Below are 21,808 nucleotides of genomic sequence, written 5' to 3' on the forward strand. Positions count from 1 at the left end.
GCTTCTGAAGCTTCCCTTGGGAGTGAGGACTTTAGACCAAGGGCATCGAGGAGCCCCTGAAGGGTATAAGAAGGGGCTTGACATGGTCAGATTTGTAAGTAAGAAGCCCTAAGTTCCCTGGCTTGTCATGCCCCCATGTGGGGCTCCTTCTTGACACCCCCAGAATGCCATCCACCATTCCCCAAACCCTAAATGTGAGGGAGTCTGGTCATCCTTCAGGGCCCAGCCCAAACGCTACCTCCTCTGAGAAATCTTCCCTGACTTGCTGAGAAAAGCAGGTAGAGTCATGGACTCTTCCACCCTGAGGAACTCCAAGCATGGGTCCCATAGGAGTACTCATCATAGTGGCTATTCTGCCAGCTCCCACACTTTGTCACACTGAATCCTCAAAGCCATTTTTAGTCCTCACATCCCAGGTGCAGACACAGAGGGGAAGTGGTTTGCTTGAGACCACACAGTAGTTGGTGGTTCACAACCATGTTACTGCTGAGTTAGAGTCCCTAGGGCCCTGCCTGGGGTGGGAAGAGGGGAGAAACAGGGAGTGGCCAGCTACCTCCCAAGGAGGGATGGATGAGTGGTCATTACCCAGGTAGGCTAGATGGAATGGGCTGTGGGTCACGGTGACTAGCTATATGAGAAAAGCCGGCCACGGCTGGGAGATTTATAATGGAAGTCTCCCAGATCAATTGCTGAGTTATCAGGCAGCCTGACCTTGAAAGCTGGCAGGTTAGGAGAGGCTAGGGTGGGGAAGTAAGGGGACCGCCTTCCTCAGTCTCAGCTGCTCAGTCTCCTCCAACAGGGGGTACCAGGATAACAAGACTGCCTGGAGGAGAGGGAAAGGGGTAGCGTCTGAAATGCCACCATTATCTCACATTTGTCTGCTTCCAATGCTGAGAGTTCCTGTTAGAATACAGTAAGCTCTTCCTTGCCCCTCACTTAAGGAGTTCATTATTTCTCCTCTCTGAGCCTCGGTCTCCCCACTTGCAGAATGGGGATCCTTATCCCAGCTCCACACACCCTATAGGGTTCATCTGAGACGCACATTAAATCGAGCTTATAGACAGGCTCCAGGGCATGTTCAGCCTAGAGTAGAGTTAAGGGTATGCCGGAGGGCCAGGCAGCTGCTCAGCCACAGGAGATCTGGAAAGGTTCAGAGTCCATTAGCTTTGACTCCTCAGGGGGCCTGTGTGATGACCCTAGACACCAAAGGACTTTCGAAGGGGTGCTCTGAGATCCTGGGGCGAGACTTCCTAGCCTGGAGCAGCACCCTCCCAGGCATCTGATGGGAGAACTATTAACCTTCCAGGAAGAAGCAGAGCCTCCCTTCCCCTCCCCAGGTGACTTCATGTCTGACGTGGTTTGCAGTGTAATGACCGGACTCTCTTCTCTGTACCAAGTGGGAGCTAGGATGGAGATTTAAAGAGAGGAGAGGTTCGCCTCCTGCTCCCCTCATTATCTTGCCCTCAACATTCTTCCTTTATCTTTCTTCCAATTAGAAATTCATTTGGGTAAGTGGATTAATTAAATGACAACACATGTACAGTGTTAACAACAGTGCCTGACAGTGAAAACGGAGGTGGTGATTATTATTGTTATTATTATTAGTACTATTGCTACAATGGTCTTCTGTGCAAATCCAAATACCATAGTCAGGATAAACTGCTACTAATTCACTCACATCCTAGTATGAATTAATTAAAAAACACCTTGCCTTCCTGCTCATCCTGATCTCAGGTCAGCTTCTCTTGGGATGAGGGTAAATTTGGAGCTTGTCATGTGTGGGACATGATAAGCAACACTTGGGCCTCTGAGCATCAGATTTCAGGGTGACACCCAGGTCTTCCAAACCTGGGTGGAGAAGATGGAGAGCAAGGGGTGAAAAGCCTTGGAGGACTTGAGAGTTGGCCATAGTTCTCAATCAAACCAGGTGTCTAGTTTGGGAGCAGGAAAACCCACAGAGGCAGGGATGAAACACCTGCCTGGAGTACAGACCTCTTCTCAAGACAGGCAGAAGGGAGGAAGGAAGGGCTCTGAGCTGGCTCTGAGCCTGGCTGCCTGCTCACCACCATGCTGGGCACTGCAGAGATGGGACAGGTTTGGGATGGGGGGGGTGGTGCTAATTATGGGCACACGGAGTAGAAAATGAAGCCCTTCAGATGGCAAATGAGTTTAATAGAAATGAGATGAGCAGAGGCTGTGATGAGAATGGCAATGCTGGGGAAAGGAGAGCTGACAGGCCTGGGTAGGAAGGCTAGGGTGGGTCGGCTTTGCCCTCAGGGGCCAGTGCCCAAGCCCCCAGACCCAGAACCAAGAAAGCAGAGGAAAAGAGGAGAGGTAGGCGGGCATTTGGATTGACAAAATTCCATAAGAGTGGCACCTGAAGTTAAAGCATGAGGGACTATGGTCAGACTTGCAAAAGAAATTTTTGGCCAGCACAGGGAACAGAGAAGCTTAGAGTCCTAAAGATAAGCATCTGGCTCTCTCAAAGGATCTAGTGCCGGCTCCACCTCAAGGCAGCGGGCAAAGCCTCCTTGCTGAGAGCATTCATTTGTGGAAGAACCCCCTCACCAGGAGCAGGCACTGTCCCTCCCTATCCATATGCCTTGAGAAGGCTCCCTTTGGACCGCAGTCTGTGCATCTATGAAATGGGGATAACAGTGCCTACCTTATCAGGCCATATGAGACTCCAGGTGACACATAGTGCGGATCACTATCCAGTCCGTATTTGGGCCACCATCTCTGAGGGCAGGGCTGAGACCAGCCCTTCTCTGACCCAGGGGCTTAGACACCGTTCACTGGGTGAACAGTTGGTTACATCCGCATGTCACCAGAGATCCTGCACCACTTTTGCATTCTGACTGTCCCACTCTCTGCTCCCTTTTGCGTCCTGCCCTTCCCAGAGGGGGCTGAGCAAGCTGGAACAGGGTGGCCCTCACTACACACAGCACAAGGCCTCAGTTTCCTACTTCAATGGGCCTCAGTTTCCCTGTCTGCACAATGGCTATGCTGACCCAGAGGGTCTTGCGGACCCTTAGTTTCCCTGTCTGCACAATGGCTCTGGGCAGGGACAGATCATCTCAGATTCTGTCCCAATCTTCATCGGCCATTTCTGGCTGGGACACTGTCCATGGCATACCCTGCTCAGCTCTCTTTCTAGCCCAGGATCCTGCATGGCCCTCTGAAAGGAGGCCAGAGGAACTGGGGGTTGAGCAAGAGCTACCTCCAGCACAATAACTAATAACTAGCTGATATATGAATTAAACCTTTTCTAGTTCCTTGCACTATTGAACAGGGAGGATGCCCATGTGCAAGTGTGCATGTACCCCCAGCCCGCGGAGCCAGGAGCTCCTGGGGCTCCCATGCATGTGGCAAGTCAGTCAGGTTAGCAGAGAGATTACATGCTGGCAGCTCCTGGTGGAATCCCTAGTTGCTCCAGCTCCTGTGAGAGGGCCCCCTGAGTGTGGGGCTGCAGGAAGCGAGGGAAGGATGTACTAAGTGTAGTCAAAGGGGGAGGGGATGGGGCTAGCTGAGAATCTTGAGGACAAGGGGGCAGGATACTCCTTCCCATGGGTTCCTGAAGAGGAGGCAGGCTGTCCAGAAGCCAATAATTCCATAGGAACCCCAGTCTGAGTGTGGAGATACAGCCCTTCTCTGAGGAGACCATGACCCTGTCTCTCCCCTAACCTCTCAAACCCTAACACTCTCCACCTCTTTTTCAAGGCCTTTCCTGACTCTCCTTCACCCCTCTCACAGCCAGCCCTCAAGGTCAAGGGCCAGCTCCTCTTGCCAGTAGAGTCTGGCCAGGGAGTCTCCACTCTATAAGTGGCTGGTCCAGCCACCTTCTCCATGACCTATAAAACAAGCCCGTTAGCCCCTTCTAAACAACACAGATATGTGTCAACAAATAGGCACAAGTGACACAAATATTTTAACAGCCAATTCCTACACAGGACATAGACATCCTATGCTTAAAAAAAAAGATGAGTATCCCAGTGGGTTCTGGATCAGGCTGAAGGCCCTGCAGGCAGGCAGCCAGTGCCTCCCCACACCTGGCAGACAGAAACTGGCCTCTGGGGGAAGCTGGGGACGCCTAGGGAAGCCCTTACATATCAAGTCCTGAAGCTAAGGCTGCCCCAGTGGCATCAAGAAGTCCTTCCTTATATCTAGCTTAAATCAAATGAATTTTCTATCCCTTCATTCAACATACACTCTTAGGCAGGTACTCTGGGTCATGCCCTGGTGGAAGGAAGGAGAGATTTCCTGGGTCAACTGAGAACCATGTGCAGGAAATAGTAATAGGAAGTGGCTGTGGTGTCTGCTGGGGTGGATGTATAGGGAGGTTTCCAGTGTTCCTGGGTGACTTAAACTGTGGCAATTCCCCATGATCCAATTTTCCCAGCTAAGCAGGAAACCCGACCACCTCCTTCTACCACCCAGTCCAATGTATGTCTCCCTGAGCTTACTGGGTGTGAGGGGCTCTCACCCTGGACTTCGGTCCTATCTCAGGCACTAGCTTACCTTAGATGAGTCTCTACTCCAAGCTTCACCCTGAAATGGCAGTATTATCTTTAGCTGCTTCTCTGTCTACCTTCTCTCAGAAGCCCCTTCCTACTCCTTAGGCATCCTACCCAGACTCTGCCATATTGCCTGAAATTCCACTACTAGGGGTCCCTCCTCTGTGTCCACATTCTCTGCATGGGGTTGCGACAACACCGCCCCAGCTCCAGAGACAGCCTTCCCCACTCCTCCTCTCATCCCCAAACCCCAGAGGCTGAAGCTGGAGGATCCAGTGCGGGGTGGGAGAGTTTCTGCCACCCTCCATACAATCAGCAGAGTGTGGCAAAATGACCTGTGAGTCCTGGGGCCTGGCCTGACATGAGGTCACCTGGACAGGAAGGCCTAGGGAGAGATCATGAGGGTTGAGCCTGGGGTCCCAGGGCAGGGCACCTCCATCAGGCTGGGGCAAGACTGAGGCCAGCCTTTGCCTTCAGACCACAGCCTGAGTTTGCAACACTGAGCATCTGCTGGGGAAGGTGGGAGGAAAACATGGAGCCCGCCCCGGGCGACTGACCCAGATTTCTCTCCTATTTCAGCCACACAGGAAGGAGAGAGAGAGGAGAGGAGAAGAGAGGAGAGAGGAGAAGAGAGGAGAGAAAGACAAGAGAGGAGAGGAGAGGGGAGAGAGGTTAGGAAGGGGAAGGGAGAGAGAGGAAGGGGAGGGAGAAGGAGGGAGGGGAGAGGGAAGGAGAGTGGAGGGGAGGGGAGAGATTTCCCAGCCTTGGCAAAGGGGTGGGAAGTGAGGAGGCTCGCTCACTGAAAACTCTGGGAAATGAGAAAGAAATCCTTCCCAAATCCCTTGCTGCTGTCACTAATAGCTAAAATATGCTCTTGACAACAAGGTGAATCTTCCAGCCTGATCTTGCTGCCAGGAGCTAAAGTCCCAGACCTGGCTGTTAGGGGACAGGCCCAGGCCCTAAGTGGTCAGGGCTAAGCCCTGATCCTACTCTTTGCCTTCCTGACCTCTCCTTTCTGGGCAATGTCCCCCAGCACTGCCCAGGGAGGCAGTGAGCTCCCCACCGTGACAGCTGTACAAGTGGCAGGAGAGGGTACCCACCTGTCAGAATCTCATAGCAGGCATTTAAGGATGGGTGGGAAGGGGGCCAGCACAAAAAAAAAGCTGGATAGTTCCTCTCAGCCTGATGCCGTGATGCCCACCTCTACAGTTCCTGTCCCTGGGAGGCCAGACCTCAGGACCCAAGGGAAGGCTTCATGAGGAGCAGGGCAGAGCTGGGCCCAGACCAGGCAGCAGCAAGTTTGGGAGCTTTCCAGCTAGAGTAGGAGGAAAGGTTGTGTCCTGTGAGGCTCCTGGCATGGCCAGCACACATATGGATGCAGAATTGTACTCCTTTGGATGCATGGACACACAGCTAGACACACATGACATACACACAGAGACCTTCAAGTACGAAAAGAAGCAGACCTGAACTCACGCAGGTGGGTACTTGCATGCGCATGACAGTGTACACAGGAACCTGGCCATGCAGTGCTTGGCTCCCTTATGGGCTGCTCTGAGCCTCATGAGGTACATGAGACTTTCCCCAGAGACAAGCTGCTAGGTGCTCCAGTCAAATCCTGGAAAATCTTCTAAGACTCCAGAGGGAAGCCTCTTACTCTGCCAACATCCCAGGCTTCTTGTCTGACCTCTATCCTTAGTGGGTCCTGCATTACTTTCTCTCCTGCCAGGCCTTCTCTGCACCATGCAGGCTGTCCCCTCTGGCTCTGCCTTGGACTCTAAGAGCTAGGGGTCTTGTCCTGGCAGAGGAACCCAACATCTCACTGAAGGGTAAGAGGAACCCTATCTCACCAGCTGTTCATGTGTGACCCTGGGCAGAGCCCTGCTGCTGTCAGGCCTCAGTCTCCCTTCTGCCCAATGTGGCTGACCCCAATGGAGGGGTTGCTTCGAGGGCTGGGAGCTCCGATGGCTGGGAGCTCCGATGGCTGGGATGCATGGTACAGGTGGATGCAGCCATGGTCATGGGTACCCTCCAGGCCAGTGCAGCCCAGGGCGTCTGGTCTCTGAGCCGAGAGAGACTCCCAATATGGTTGGGGTATCTTTACTCTTACATACCCCTCCACAGCTGGCCCAGTCCCCATGCTGGTGACCACTGCCCCCGCCACACTTCACCCATGGAGAGTGACCTGCTGACACTCCACCTTGCACTGGGCAGGAAAGGAAAAGCATGAGCCTCCCGACATGTCTTGGGCCTCTAGCCATTTGTAGAAGCCCTGGCCTTTAGGAATTGTCCTCATAGGCCCCTCCAGTGACTCCCAGCATCTGTAGGAGGAGGGCACCTATGCTCCCAAAAGCTCCCATGGCTACCCTACCCTGTCTCTACAACCAGGCCCACCCACCTGGGTATTTTGTAATTGAATTCTGCCTCTTCTTGACTCTGATCTCTCAGACTTAGAGGCTTTGTATAGGCTGTTCCATTTTCCTGTGGTGCCCTTCCTTCTCCATCAGCCTAAAAATGCCTCCTTCTCCTTAAAGAACGGTTCACATTTCCTTCTCTGTGCCACCTTCCTGCCCCACCCACCCATATGCAGGCGATGCTCTGGTACTACCTCCATTGGACCTGTTTTACCCTGCACTGTTCAAGTTTGGTTATGCTGCTGTCCAAACAAGGCTGTGGGCTCCCCCAGGGCAGGGCAGGATCTGAGCATCTCAGCATGCTTCAGACCATCCACAGAGCCTGATACTGAGCACACAGCATCCAGCAAGTGTTTGTTGAATGAATGAATAAACGAATGAATGAATAAGCGATGTGAATGTGTGGACATCCTTGCTAAGTCCCAGTATGAACTGAGACACAAGCTTCAAAGGTCCACTTCATGGGGGCAAGGCTGCCTCTCTGCCTCAGGAAGCCTTGCAGGCAGATACTGGCCCCTCATTCAGCAAACACCACCAGCAGGGCACACAGTGGGTGAGGCCCTAGTTGGCAGAGAGTGCGCAATGCTCCAGGTCAGTGGGTACACACCTGAGAGTCACGGGAGAGCACCACCTGTGGAATGCAGACCTCAGACAGTGTATGGCTGCTCCCTATGTTCCTCATTTGCTGATTATGAGTACCTGCTTTGAGATCAGTCCTGGGCTGGGAGACCCAGGAAGATGCAGCCCCTGCCTGCCCTGGGAGCTCATGGAGGAGAGAGGCAGGTGTAGGAAATGACTAGATGGAGGCAGAAAAGAGTGATGGCTCAGCAGAGCCACAAGGCCTGGTTCATGTGGCCCACCACTTAGCAGCCCTGTGATCTTGGGCAGCTAACTTAATTCCCTTACATCTCAGTTTTCCTCATCTGTAAAATGGGGATAAGTGTATTTACCCCTTAGTATTGTTATGCAAATTAAATGCTTGTAAGATGCTTTTAACAGAAGCTGGCACAGAAAAGACACTCAAGAAACAAGAGAGACTGCTATTGTGTTTTATCAGTAGTTCTGAAGAGCCTGAGACAAGGCGTGTAGCAAAGAGGCAGACTGCCAGCAAGGGAGGTGGGGACCTGTCAAGGGCTGGGTAACTCAGCCTCTTGGCATGATGGTTGGCTTGACTTCCCCTGCTCAAGGAACCAAAGGATCCAAAGAGATCTGGGTGGAGGGACTCTGAGGCAAGCAGTAGAGCTGGAACAGGGATATATTGGGTATATTGACCAGAGAATTCCCTGGAGGGGAGAGAAGAGAAGACTGAAGTGGATAAACAAGGATTCATTCGTGAAACAGGGGTCTGGGTGTGCTCATCTTAGCCCTTCGGTCTGAAACAGTACATAGATGAGGGGACATATGCAGGAAGGGGCTGTTTGTTCTTGCCTGGCTATGGAGGTCAGCACCAGCAGAGGTGTGCAGGTCTGAATGTGGCAGCGCTGGGGTAGGGGTCAGGGACATTCTCCCAGCAAGAGAAGGGCAGAGGGCTTAGGAGCCTCTTTCTCACTGCTGGCTACCTAAAAAGGCTTCCATGAGCCTTCCTAGGCTGATGCTTGTGTGGTGTCCCAGGGGTGTGAAGGCCACTCTTTAATCCAAGCCATCCTGGCAGAACAGGGAGGAGCTAGGGGCCATGGGGTAGAAGAGGCAACCTGGAAAGTGAACTCCCTTGGGATAGATGGGATGAAGGGCACTCTAGTGGGCTGTGCTCAAGGAGAGTAAATACCTGGTGGAGGAGGGGAGGCTGTCAACCTCTGCTCAGCAACCCCCATGCCGCTTCTCATTCTCCCTACCTAAAGCCACCCCCCATCAGCCTTGTCAGTGTGACATTAACAAGTTGACATTAATAAGCCAGAGCTCCTCTACTTGTCTGCCAGATTGGGCCTCAGCCGTGGAAGAATTGCTAATTACAGCCACAATAAGGAAATATCTATGCTGGACATCAATATTATTGCCTCCTGTGGTTCCCTGCCTGTTGATTTGGGGCCATCTTTCTAGGACAGCGCCAAGTGATGACAGGAGAAAAGCTCCATTTGGAGAAGGGAGTGTCTCCAGCTGGATTCATTCATGAAACCGGGGCCTGTTCCCTCTGGGCAGAGTTCCCTCCACCCAGGGCCCAGGGCTGAGGCTGAGCGTCAGGGGTCCATGAGACAGGAGGAGGAGGTGATCTTGCTGAAAGCCCTGGCTCGCTGAGTGACTTCAAGCATGCCTCTTTGCCTCTCTGGACCTCGGTTTCCTCAACTGCCAAATCAGTACAATAATTCCAGTTCTGCCTATCACTCCTTCGATGCGGAGGAGTGACTAAAGTGCAAAATCAAGCTTTAGGAGGGTGACCTCAGTACAAACACAGAGGCTTAATGGGCTGGAAGAGACAGGCAGGGGTAGCTCTAGGGCTGAGAGGCACCAACAATGGGACAGATATGTCCCAGCTCAATGAACTCTTGGCAGCAAATACCTTCCCCCTCCCTTGGCCCCAATCAAGCACTCAAAACTTGGTGGAAATCAAACTAACATTAAAGCCAGGCAGAAGAGGCAAATCTTGACTCAGATGTGCAGCAGGCCAGTTGACATCTGGTGTTCCTGAGCCCCAGCCCTTAAACATGTGAGGACTTCAACGCTTTCAACCCATACCCAAAACCCAGCATGCTGTGCCAGTCACAGGTGGAACTCACATACAGGGTGGCCCTTTAGCCACGGAGAAGCTCTCACAGGCAACCCCCCAGAATCGAGAATCAGAGTTCAGTGGAGAAACACCATTAGAGAAAGCCCAGAGAGCCATGTGAGCTGCCCTGTGCCTGCTGGGTTCATCACAGTCACAGGCACATAAAACATGCACACTCAGAACACAAACACATGGCCAAGTTCATAAATGAATGCATACTGGCTGGAAACAGGCCAGCACACACAGGCACACACACGCACACATGCAGCATCTTGGGCCCAAAGCCAAGCCTGGACCATGGAAACCTCTCCCTGTTGAGAAGAAAGTGAAGAGCCTCGTGTGGCCTCCCAGGCACATATGGCCTCTCTGCCATGGCTAAGCCAAGCAGCAGTGATGAGGAGGAAGCTGGAAAGTGGAGCTCAGATGTGCCCTGAATATTTCACAGGAGATTTTTCTTCACAGGAAGTCCTTTCTTCGCCTGTATGCATGTCAGGGTGTAATTACCCATTAGGTAGAGGAGCAGAAAGCAGGAGGCTGTGTGCGTGCAGCTCTAGGTCTGGGCCCTCACTCTGCCTCCGCTGCAGGCCTGGTCCAGACTGACAGGGCCCATCTACCTCTCACCTGCCCCTGAGAGAGGGAAAATAGGATGCCACTTTGGGACATGGAATGTCCTGACTCAGGGTCACCTCTGCCCTAGGTCCTTGGACTCTGCTCCCACCTAAGGAAGGGCCAAAGTCCCCCACACTTTTGTCCACCTGCCTCAGGCTCTCTTTGCAGGGGATTAAGAACACTGGCAATCTCACCCTCTCATATTCCCGCTCTCCTCTCCAACCCATGAAGCTATTTGCAGTTCCCCAAGCAAAGAGCAAAGGACAGAGAAGACCGAGATAGAGCGAAGGCAGAGAGAGGTGAGCACCTGAGGAAGGGAGAGGAGGCATCTCAGCTGGTCGCTGGAGCCTCCTCCCCTTACAGGGCTTGCCCTCCAGAGCGAGAAAAGGGAAGGGAGTTCACACCTCCCTGCTTTTGCCTCCCACCAGGAGCACTCTCCCTTAGTCCTTTTGTCCTAGAAAATGTCCACCAGGCATAAGCTAAGTTTAGGTGATATGTCCTCCAAGAAGCCCTCCAGGATACCTCCTCAGGTCAGGAGCCTCGTCTGGCTCCTCAGCCCTTTGTACTCCCCTCCATCATTGTTCTGTAAGCAAGGACTGAAAACTTGATGATAGGGACCAGAGAGGAAAAGACAATGAGTGAAGAGGTGCAAGTGATGCATTTGGAAGTGGGCAGGACTTAAGTGAAGAGCACATGCCCTACGGTGTTAACATCAAGTTACTTTATGGCTCAATGATCCCACTCCCCGGATAGACGCACCCCACAAAGACCATCACACAAATGTACACAGCAGCATTATTCATAATGGCCAAAAAGTGGAAACAGTCCACATGTCCATGAATGGATAAACAATATGGCTTACACTTAAAATGGAATATTATTGGGTCATAAAAAGAAATGAAATACTGATCCATGCTACAACATGGATGAACACTGAACATGTTATGCTAAGTTAAAGAAGCCATACACAAAAGGCCACATATTGTATAAAATGTCCAGAATAGGCAAATCCATAAGAGACAGAAAGCAGATAAGCGGTTACTAGGGCCTAGGGGATGGAGAGAGGGGAGTGACTACTAATGGATATAAGATTTCCTTTTGAGGTAATATAAATGCTCTGGAATTAGATAGTGGTGCTCATTGTACAATCTTGTGAATATACTAAAAAAGACCAAATTGTACACTTTAAAATGGTGAGTTTTATGATATGTAAATTATATCTCAATTTTTAAAAATTGTTTGAAATGGAACAAAACACATTCACAAGCTACATCCTTGGTTGGGGCCTCTAGTTTTCAACATCTGTCTCCCCCAACCCTGACCACGAATGGAGAGTCAGCCCTACCTGAAATCCCTCTGTGGTCCCCAGAGCTGGCACCCCAAAGTCAAGCACCTAAGCCACAGCAGTGACCATAGCAGCACATTACCCCAGGCCACATTTTGGGCTTTGCAAAACCTCCCTTGGACAACTCTGGTCCAGAATCACAGCCCTGTCTCAGGGAAGGCCACCGGGACCCAAGTTCAGGGTCATCTATCCTAAGGTCACATGGTAAGCTCTTTTCAGTTCTGAGAAGAGAAGCCAGGCCTCCTGACTCTGAGGCCAGCCTGTGGTGAGCAGAGGTAGGCAGACATAAAAGCGCAGGCAGCTCTGCCACTGCTTCTTGCCTCAAGGCCCCTCAGATCCCCGGGCAGGCTTCAGAATCAAGTCTATTCACTACGCCTAGTCTCAGTCCTCTTTGGGGCCCTGAAGGCAGCTCAGCCAGGCAATGAGGCCCCTGCCCTTCACTCCTTCTTCACCACAGCCCCAGGGAGCCACAGTGGCTTCCCACAATCTCCAGGCAAGGCCAGCACCATGACCTAAACATCCAGTTTCTCAGAGGCCCAGCACAGCTTGACTAGACATTCCGGGTTGGCCGGGGCAGTGGCCAACCAGAGCCTCAGGTATAGACAGGCTTTCAGGTAAGGTGACCAATCTTTCTGGGATTGAGAGCTGCTAAAACTAGGACAGTCCTGGGCAAAAGAGGACATTTGACCACCACGCCTGGGAGGGCCCTAGTGGGTAAGCCATGGAGGGAGGGGTCTCCTCTCCTGAGAGGCCTTCTCTGTCTTCCTCTTGTGCTTACCTTCTCTTTGTCTCGGCCATCCTCCCTCCCAGAACCTTGCATCAACAGAAAGGAATCTTCTCTTTTAGCTTTTCTTCAGGTCCCTCAAGGAAAGCAGGTTTCCAGAACCAGCCCCTTGAGTGTCTGTGTCCGTGGAGATGCCCTGGGTGCAACTGGGCAGAGGGAGCAGAGGGCAGGGTGAGGCCCTTCACTCCTTCAGCCATAGCCTCCCCGCAGGCCATCAGCTCCCAGAGGGCAGAGAACTAGTTTCTGTCTGGTTCACAGCTGTGCCTCTGGGTCTAGAAGGCTAGGTGCCCATTAAATATTTGGTGAATGAATGATTGAGTCCATTTTCAACTTCAGGCTTTCCTATGGTAGGTCTGAACCGCTGAAGAAAAAAAGAGTTTGGAAGCTACTGGCCTTAGAAATAAATTCTATAGTCTTCAGCGGGCCATGGAGGCCTCCTCCATCTGACCCCTCACACCTCCCAGCCTCCCCTCCAACTCACTAACAGACCCCAGGCCCCATCTCCAGGCCTTACCTCAAATAGTTCCCCTACCTGGAGCACTCTTAACCTATTCTGGGTACCTTTTCATCTCACTTTGTCACTACGTGCCTCCCTCCCATGGCTCCCTCTTCAGGTGATCCCTGGCAGCAAGTTTGGGAGGGTGAGCAGGTGAGAATGAGGGAAGAGCTGGAGGCTACCTGACTCAGGCCCTGGATCGGCCTTGAGGTGAAAGGGCATCTGGGTGTCTGAGGGTCTGACTGCCAGCAGCTGGATGCAAGGTTACCATTGGCTGACAGGGGAGGGGAGGAGGAAAGGAGGAAAGCGGGGAGGAGGGAAATGATGGGGAGGGAGAGGCTGCTTTTAGCCTCAGGGTCCTGGGAAGGCTAAAGGCAGAGTCCAACACAGTGATGAAGAGATTGGGCACTGGTCACCTTTTCAGACGCATGATATTCCCCCAAAGACACGGATCAGTCCCCGCTGTGCATGCTGAAGTAAAGCAGGGAAGGAAACCCTTCTGGGACAAAAACACCAGCTTTAGACAAGAAGTCACACCTTTCTACTCCCCTGCCCCCATGCACCAGTGGGGTGAGAAGCAACCTGGTACCATCTGGGGCCTCCTGCTATATCCTTCTTCAGCCTAAGGAAGTCAGCCTGGGTGACTTCTAGGGTCAGACTCTCCTAATCCTGGTTATAGTCTGAGCCCTGACCCTTGTCCTATAGTGAGCCCAGTTCCTATTCATACACTGAAACTTGAGTCTGGTCATACAGTCAGTCCTGACCTTGCTCGCACTCTGAGCCCTGGCCTGGCAGGGTAGACCAGCCCTCAAAGAACTAAAGGAGGTTCCAGATGCCTCAGCTTCTCCTCCTACTACTCCTCAGGGCTGGTGCTAGATCCAGTCTGTGTGTGTCAGAGACAGGTCCCAGCACTGTGTTACTGCTGGCGGCTGTCCCAAGGTGGCTCATGGGTGGCTGATTTCTGATCTTCTCAAGACCAAGACTGAAAATGTGATATGCCTCCTCTGGTATCAGGACACAGCAGGTGTCTAATAGATGCCAGCTCCTCTATGAGCCCAGCCTTAGGTTTCCACAGAGAAGCTGCCACTCTTCTTTCCCCTTCTAGTACTTATTTCTTCCACATCCCCTCTGAGCTCCCAGATGGATCCAGCTCCACCTCCCTCTCTTTCCCAAGGGTTCAGAAAAAAGCTGTAAATTGCTGGAAACCTGCCTCTTCCCCTTTCACTCGTCCCCTCTTCTGGCCTTTCCCAGCGCAGATGCACATCATACTGGTCTCCATTCAGCGTTCAATGTCCTCAGCTGGCTGTCAGCTAATCCCTACAGAGGTGTTAACTGATAATTAAGATGTTAGCTGTAAACTTAACATGTGATTCCCTGCCAGGAGCATTTTGGTTTTAACAGGTTGCTCGTGGAAATGGGAAAAACTTCTAGACCCAGCCAAATGGCAGAGTGGGGTGTGGGGTTATTTTGTGCCTGGAGTTCTGCCAGCCTTCCTGGAATACCCGCTTCTCCCTCCCCTTACCCAAGGTGGGCAGAACTCAGGTGCTGGAGCCCAGAGATCTGCTTTCTAGTCTCAGTTCCACTTTCTAAGAGTTGATACCATTAGACATGTAATGAAACCTCTCTGAACCTCAGTTTCCTCATCTGCAAATGAGTATATAGAATGTCAACCTTGCAGAATTGTGATGAGGCCCTCAGAAGCCAAGAGCTCCCCTCGTCCCTAATGTCCCTTTGCCTTGTCCCTCATTGCAGGTAATTGTGTCTGCTTCCCCACCTCCTGCCTCTTCACACTCCACCCCCAATCAATCACCAAGTCTGTCTATTCTCTCTACTTCCTAAATCTCTCCCCAGGTAAAATCGATGGAATCAAATGCCAAAGCCTGGACAGCCACAGAGACTATGGGGACACTGAGTATACAGTGGGAATGGAGCTTCAGAGTCATGGGGAAAGGACAACTTATTCAAATCAACCATGTGGAAACAACTGGCTGGCTGGTCATTTGGGGGAAAAACACTTAGGTTCCTACCTTAAACCACACACACAGAAACATTCCAGATGAACCAGAGATTTGAAAATTTTTAAATGTCATAAACAGTTAGAAAACAATATAAGACCACCTTTTCAAAACTCTGCAGTGGGTAAAGCCAGAATATCTAAAGGAAAAGAATGACAGACTTGACCACAGAACAATTTAAAACTTTTAAGGGGTTAAAAAAAAAATTCTATAAATTTAAATGACAAAAAAAAGAAGCATAAACTGTAGGAAAAAATATTTGCAACATATGATAGATAAAGTGTTAAATCCCTTACCCTTTTATAAATCAATTTGCTCTTGCAAGTCAATAAGATGCATTTCACATCTTATTGCGAAACATCATCCCCATCACTAAAACCAAGGTCACCTGTGACCTCCCCATGGCTAATGCATGATCAATGCTCAGTCTACATCTTACTCGACCTCATGTTTGAAGCACATCTTGCCCTTGTCTTCCAGGATATCATACTTGCCTGATTCTCCTCCATCTTGATGGTTGCTCCTTCTCGGTCACCTTTTTGGTTCCTCCTCAGCTCCCCAATTTCTAGCTGAAGGAGGCTCCAGAACTGGGTCTTTGATCCTTCCCTTTTCTATCTATTTTCATCCCCTTGATGCTCATCCAATCTCATTGTTTTAAATACTATATTTATGCTGATGACCCTAAATTTGTATCTCTAGCCCAGACTTATTCCCTAAACTCCGGCCTCATATATCCAGCTGTCAACTCCACATTTATACTTGGATGTGTACTGACACCTCACACCTTACAGTCCACAGCCAGGGCCTGCTCACCAATGTGCCACCCAGGCAGTCACACAGAACCCCACAGTCAGGAGGGCCCCAGGCTTGGTTTAATGCTTTAATGTCACCAACTGAAGATTCTTAATAATTTTCTTAAACAAAGGGCCACCTTTTTTCATTTCGCTCTGTGCCCCACACATTATGCAGCCAGTCCTGTCCACAGCAGAGTTCCCCCACTCCAAACCCACTACTCCATATTCTCTGCTCTGTCTCTGTTGTTGGCAGCCCCACCTTTTTAGTTACTTGGGCCAAAACCACTGGAGTCATTGTTATGGACTGAATGTTTGTGCCCCCAAATCCCCACATTGAGGACCTTACCACAGTGTGATGGTATTTGGAGGTGGGGCCTCTGGTGGGTAATCAGGGTCAGGTGAGATCATGAGGGTGGCGCCCTCATGATGTAATTAGTGCCCTTACAAGAAGAGGGAGAGACACCGGAGCTCTCTCTCCACCTGCACACAAAGAATTCCTGTGAGCACACAGTGAGTTAGAGGCTGTCTACAAGCCAAGCAACGGTTCCTCGCCAAGAACTGAGTCTGCCAGCACCTTGATCTTGGACTTCCCAGCCTCTAGAAATAAAAGTGTGTTGTTTAAGCCACCCAGCCTATGGTATTTGGTTATGGCAGCCCCAGATGACTAAAACAGTAATCTTTGGCTCCCTCTCTCTCACACGCACCACTTCATCCAATCCATCAGCAAATCCTATTGGCTCTACCATGAACATGCACCCAGAATCTATCCACTTCTCCCCAGCTCTATTAAGGCCCCATATTCTAAACCCCGCCGTCCTTTCCTTGGGTCATTACAACAGCCTACTGACTGACCTCCCTTCTTCTGCTCTGGCCCCCTTCATAGCAGCCAGAGTGATCTGGTTAAAATGAAATTCAGATCGTGTCATGTCACTAAATCAGAACCTTCCATGACTCCCTGCTTCATTCTAAGGAAAAAACCATGTTTTTAGGGTGGCCCACACGGCCCCACATGATTTGGCTCTTGATCCCTCTCTGGCCATACCTCCCACTCTCTCCTCACTCACCCTGTTCTAGTCACAGTGGCCTTCTCACTGAGTCCTGAACAGACCAGGCTTGGTCCTGACTCAGGGTCCCAGATATCCACATGACTCATTCTTGCTTCCTACAGGTCCTTACTTCAGTGCCACCTCACAGTAAAGCCTTCCTGACTACCATATCCAAGTGGCCCAACACTTCCCATCCCTCTCTGCTTTATTTTTTTCTCCTTAGTACACTCATACACACACTGTATTTCACTTTTTTGTTTTTCCTTGGCTATCTCTCCTCTACTAAAGCATAAGTTCCATGGAGCAAATTTTTTTTGTCACTTTTGTACACTGTTAGGTCCATTACCAAAACAGTGCCCAACACATAGTAGGTGCCCAATAAATGCTTACTGACTGAATAGACAGATGAATAGAAAAATAAGCTGAAGACATGATATGAACCAGCAATTTATAAACAAAGAAACTGAAATAGCCAACACACGAATATACTCAGCCTCATTAGTAGTCAAAGAAATGAAAATAAAATCAGTTTTACCTATTAGATTGGCAAAGATTTAAGTGATCAATAAAACCCATGGTTGACAAGGGGAAGGGGACGAGGCCTCTTGTTCATGGTAGGTTCGATACAGCCTTCTGGAGCTTGATCTGGCCATACAAATCAAATCTTGAAATGCGCATGCTCTCTGATCCTGGCAGTCAACTACCAGAAATATTCCTGAAGGACCCAGAACACGAGTGCACACAGATGTATGGATACTGGAAACCATCTAAATAGCCACCAACAGGATTAATAATTGATACATAATTTAATGACCATCCAAACAATGGGTGTAAAAAGATAGGGAAGAACTCACGAATGAGATACACAATATATGAAAGTAAAAAATCAAATGACAGAGCAGTATAACTATCATGATCCCATGTTTTTCCTTTTAAAATATGGATATAAGTACATAGAAAAAAGACTGGAAGGATATCTATGAAACTAGTTAGCAGTGTTTAGCCTGGGGAGGAAGAGATTATGGGAAGGACTTGAACCACATACTTAAGATACTTCTGAATTGTTAGATAGGTAAGTAGGTAGACAGCATATAGAGAACATATTACCTTAATAGTCAGAAAAATAACTCAGCTTACAGAGAAAACAATTCTCGTGTTTCCTCAATGTTGAGGATGCAGAAATAGGACGTTCCAAGCCCTCCATTACCCAGCCCTGCCTAATTCCTGCTACCCCCACCTGTACCTCTGCACTCCAAGCACTCTGGGTTCCAAGCTCATGAAACTATTTTCTATTCCCAGGCCCTTTCACAACTCCAGGCCTGTCTCACAGCTCTTTTCACAGACACAAAGGCCCAGTTGACCCTACCCCGTGACCTGTTCAGCCTGGACTCTGCTGTCAAGAGAGCCAGACAGAGGAAGACAGGACCCTGAAACCACTCTCAACAGCCAGGACTGCTACCCTAGCCTCTAGCAGAAATGGCCTACAGGACATGGTGGATCAGAAATGGCCACTCACTGTGGCCAGAGCAGGCTTGGCTGCCCTTGATTCCAGGGCTCCGGAGGCCCCTGATCTGAGGGGGCTAAAGTGGGCCAGGCAGGGAGTACTGGCCAGAGGCGGAGGGAGACTGGGGCTTCAGTACCCACTAAAGTTGCCAGATTTAGCAAATAAAATTGTATGTCTCATGCAGTATTTGGGATATACTTGAGTTAAAAAAATGATTTATCTGTCTGAAGTTCAAATTTAACTGGACATTCTGTATTCTTTCTGGCAAGACTAGCCCACAACCTATCCCAGCCCTTGGGGTGCTTGGTCCTAAACAGGAAGCATCCATGTGAGGTGTCCAGGAGCAGCAGAGAAACACCAAGTAGAAAAGTGAGCTGAGTGCCCGGAAGAGCACCTCTGCCCAGGTGGAGTCCCACAGAAAGCAGGACCTTCTAAAGTCAGAGCCATCACTCATAGAAGCACCCATACAAGGTGAGTACAGTGACTCTGGCAGGGAAAAGCCAGAGTGACAGCAAATGGAGCCCCACAGATGCAAAACCTCCCACAGCCAAAGTACTTAGCAGGTGTGTGCTGCAAAAGTCCTGAACAAATCACAGTCAGCATGTGAGTAAATGGGCACTAGAGGAAGTATGTGTCCTAGGGCAGGCCTCTCAGTGCCCCAGGAGGTGGTCTGGTAAGGACAGATCAATGCTGGGGTGGTCTGCTTTCAGGTCCAGAAACTCCTCTCCAGGAGATTCTATTGCAGGGATCCCCAACCCTAGGCCAGGGACCGATACTGGTTCACAGCCTGTTAGGAACTGGGCCACACAGCAGGAGGTGAGTGGTGGGCCAGCAAGGAAAGCTTCATTTATATTTGCAGCCGCTCCCCAGCACTAGCATCACTGCCTCAGCTCCACCTCAGATCATCAGGCATTAGATCCTCATAGGAGAACCGGTCCGTGGTGCCAAAAAGGTTGGGGACCGCTGCTCTACTGTGCCACTGCTCTACACCATTGCCCCTGGCAAGGACTCATTCAGTCCTTACTTCCAGAGACGCCCCCCAACCCAACGGAGAGGTATGAGGCAGGTGAGCCGACCTCACTCTCCCCCTACCTGGGTCAGACGGCACCAGGAGGCAAACAGAGAGGCCTCTGGGGACCCGGGGAGCAGCAGCCTGTCCTTCGCGGTCCCAGCATGCACTGTGGGAAAAGAGCAAGAAGATTAGTGCAGGCAAAAATGAGGCTTAGTTATCCAGGGTGGACCCACCTCAGCATGGGTTCCCCAAGACAGATCTGGTCCCCCAGCCCAGCAGGGCTCCATGCTGCCTCCCACACTGGGGATGGGCCTGATGGCACAAGCCCCACTGCCATCTCCCAGTCCCCCTGAGTGGCCTCTCTGGCCTAGCATTCAAGTCTCTGTCCAACCCCCACTTCTCAGTGTCTCATACTGTCTTCCATAGGTCAGGTCCACTCTGCAAGTTGTATTCACACCATATACAAACACACATGCACACACACACACACACACATACATACACACATATACACATACATGTGGACACATATACATACACACATGCACATATACACATCCATACACACATATATACATATACATGTACACACGCATACATATATACATACACATCCATACACACATATACACAAACAGGCAGCTCCACCCCATTCTTTCTGAGATTCCCAGTGCTTCCCATGAAGTCTTTCACCTGTAAGCTTCACTTACATGTCCTCACCCCCAGCACCCCTCAACTCAAGATGTCTTGCTTCTGCCCCACCACCACCCGTAATACTCTCAGCAAAGTTCCAAAGGACCCCACCTGCCCATGACAGACCTCCCACCTCAGCCTTCCGGGGATCCCTGACTCACCCCCTCCTCGGATCATTGCATCCCTCCAGCACTCCTCCTACACATGGTCACAAGCTGCTATTTCCTGTCCATCCCTCCCCTGCTTCCTGAGCCATCTCGCCCACATCGGTGTTTCAGTGTTTCCCTCTATATATGCCCCCACATGGTACTCATCATGCCCCGAGGAGAGTTGAAGCCCCTGATCTGTCTCCCACCCTCTCCTCCTCCTTCATTCAGCTCCAGCCACATGGACTGCCTTGCTGCTCTCTGCCTGGCATATCCTCCTCCAGATCCTCACAGGCCTGGCCCCTTCTCCTCATCCAGGTCCAGCCCAAGGCACCTCCTCAGAAAGCCTTCCCTGACTACTGTGTGCGGGAGCCTCTCCTCACATACTCTGACTGACTGATTCATCATTTGGTTTTCCCTGTCTCAACAATCCCACAGCTAGCTTTTTTTTTCCAAGTCAGGTTAATTGAGGTGTAAATTACCTACAGTGAAATTTACCCTTTTTAGTGCACAGTTCTATGAGTTTTGACAGCTGCATACAGCTGTGTAAACACTACCGTGATCAAGACACAGAATTCTATGGCACTAAAAAATCTCCATGTGTTGTTCCTTTGTAGTCAACTCTCTCCACCCCAACCCCGAACAATCACTGATTCATTTTCTGTCTCTATAGTTTTGCCTTTTCCAGAATGTCATATAAATGTCATCTATATGTAACTTTTTGAATCTGGCTTTGTTCACTTAACATATTATGCATTTGAGCTTTACCTGTGTTGTTTCTTGTATTGAAATTTTATTCTTTTTTTTTTTTATTGCTGAGTAGTATTCAATTGTTTATCCAGGCACCAGTTGAAGGACATTTAGGTTGTTTCCAGTTTTGGGCAACTATGAATAAAGCCACTATAACTATTTGCATACAGGGTTTTATATGAATGTAAGTTGTTATTTCACTTGGGTACCTATCAGTAGGATTGCTGGATTACATGGTAAGCACATTTTTAACTTTACAAAAAAACACCAAACTGTTTTCCAAAGTGGCTCTACCAGTTTGCATTCTCACTAGCAACATATGAGAGTTCTATGTGCTGTTTCCTCATCAGCACTTAGTATTGCCAATTTTATAAAAGTCAATGAAATAGCTATGCAATGGTATCTCATTGTGATCTTAATTTGCATTTCCCTACTGACTAATGACAATGAGTAATTCTTCATGTGTCTAATTTATTTAGTATCCCCATTATTTGAAATTATCATCTTAATTTAATTATTTATCTGTTTATTTTCCATTTCCCCCATCCTATGTAAGAACAGGGATCTTGACTTCTACTCTTGAACACCTAGAACAGTATCTGGTACTGGATGGTGATGGTAATGGTGATGATGACGATGATGATGACAGTGGTGGTGGTGTACCCAGCATTGTTCTGAGCACTTTACATATATTAACTCATTTAGTCTTCACAACTACCCTAAGAGAGCCAGATGCTATCAATACCTCCATTTTAAAGAGGATAAAACTGAGGCAGAGAGAAGTAACTAGCCCAAGGTTGCCTAGCTAATAAGGGACCAAGTCAAGCTTCAATCTCAGGTATCCTGGAGTCAGACTCTGCAGTTGTAATCAGCCCTTAGCAGCCACATTTGCTGAGGAATGAAAGTGTGGAAGAAAGCCAATAACTTGCAGCTCTTTCTGTCCCAGTGAGGGTGCTCTCCTGGGTTTGAGGCCATCCTATCCAGC

At 50.0% G+C, this 21,808-nt stretch overlaps 1 protein-coding gene across 3 annotated transcripts in view; it reads right to left on the reverse strand.

Moving 5' to 3' along the window:
• Nucleotides 1-21,808, reverse strand: part of LINGO1 (leucine rich repeat and Ig domain containing 1) — a 197,095-nt gene that overhangs the window by 43,109 nt on the left and 132,178 nt on the right. For 2 of the 3 annotated variants that reach the window (XM_039856454.1, XM_039856455.1), the window contains exon 3: nucleotides 19,315-19,400. The gene's annotated coding sequence lies outside the window, so the exon portion shown is untranslated. Of the gene's footprint in view, nucleotides 1-19,314; nucleotides 19,401-21,808 lie in introns of those variants that run through there. The other variant, XM_039856453.1, reaches the window with a different exon arrangement.

The sequence above is a fragment of the Pteropus medius genome, unplaced genomic scaffold, assembly GCF_902729225.1.
Source record: "Pteropus medius unplaced genomic scaffold, Ma_sr-lr_union100, whole genome shotgun sequence".
Classification (NCBI taxonomy): domain Eukaryota; kingdom Metazoa; phylum Chordata; class Mammalia; order Chiroptera; family Pteropodidae; genus Pteropus; species Pteropus medius.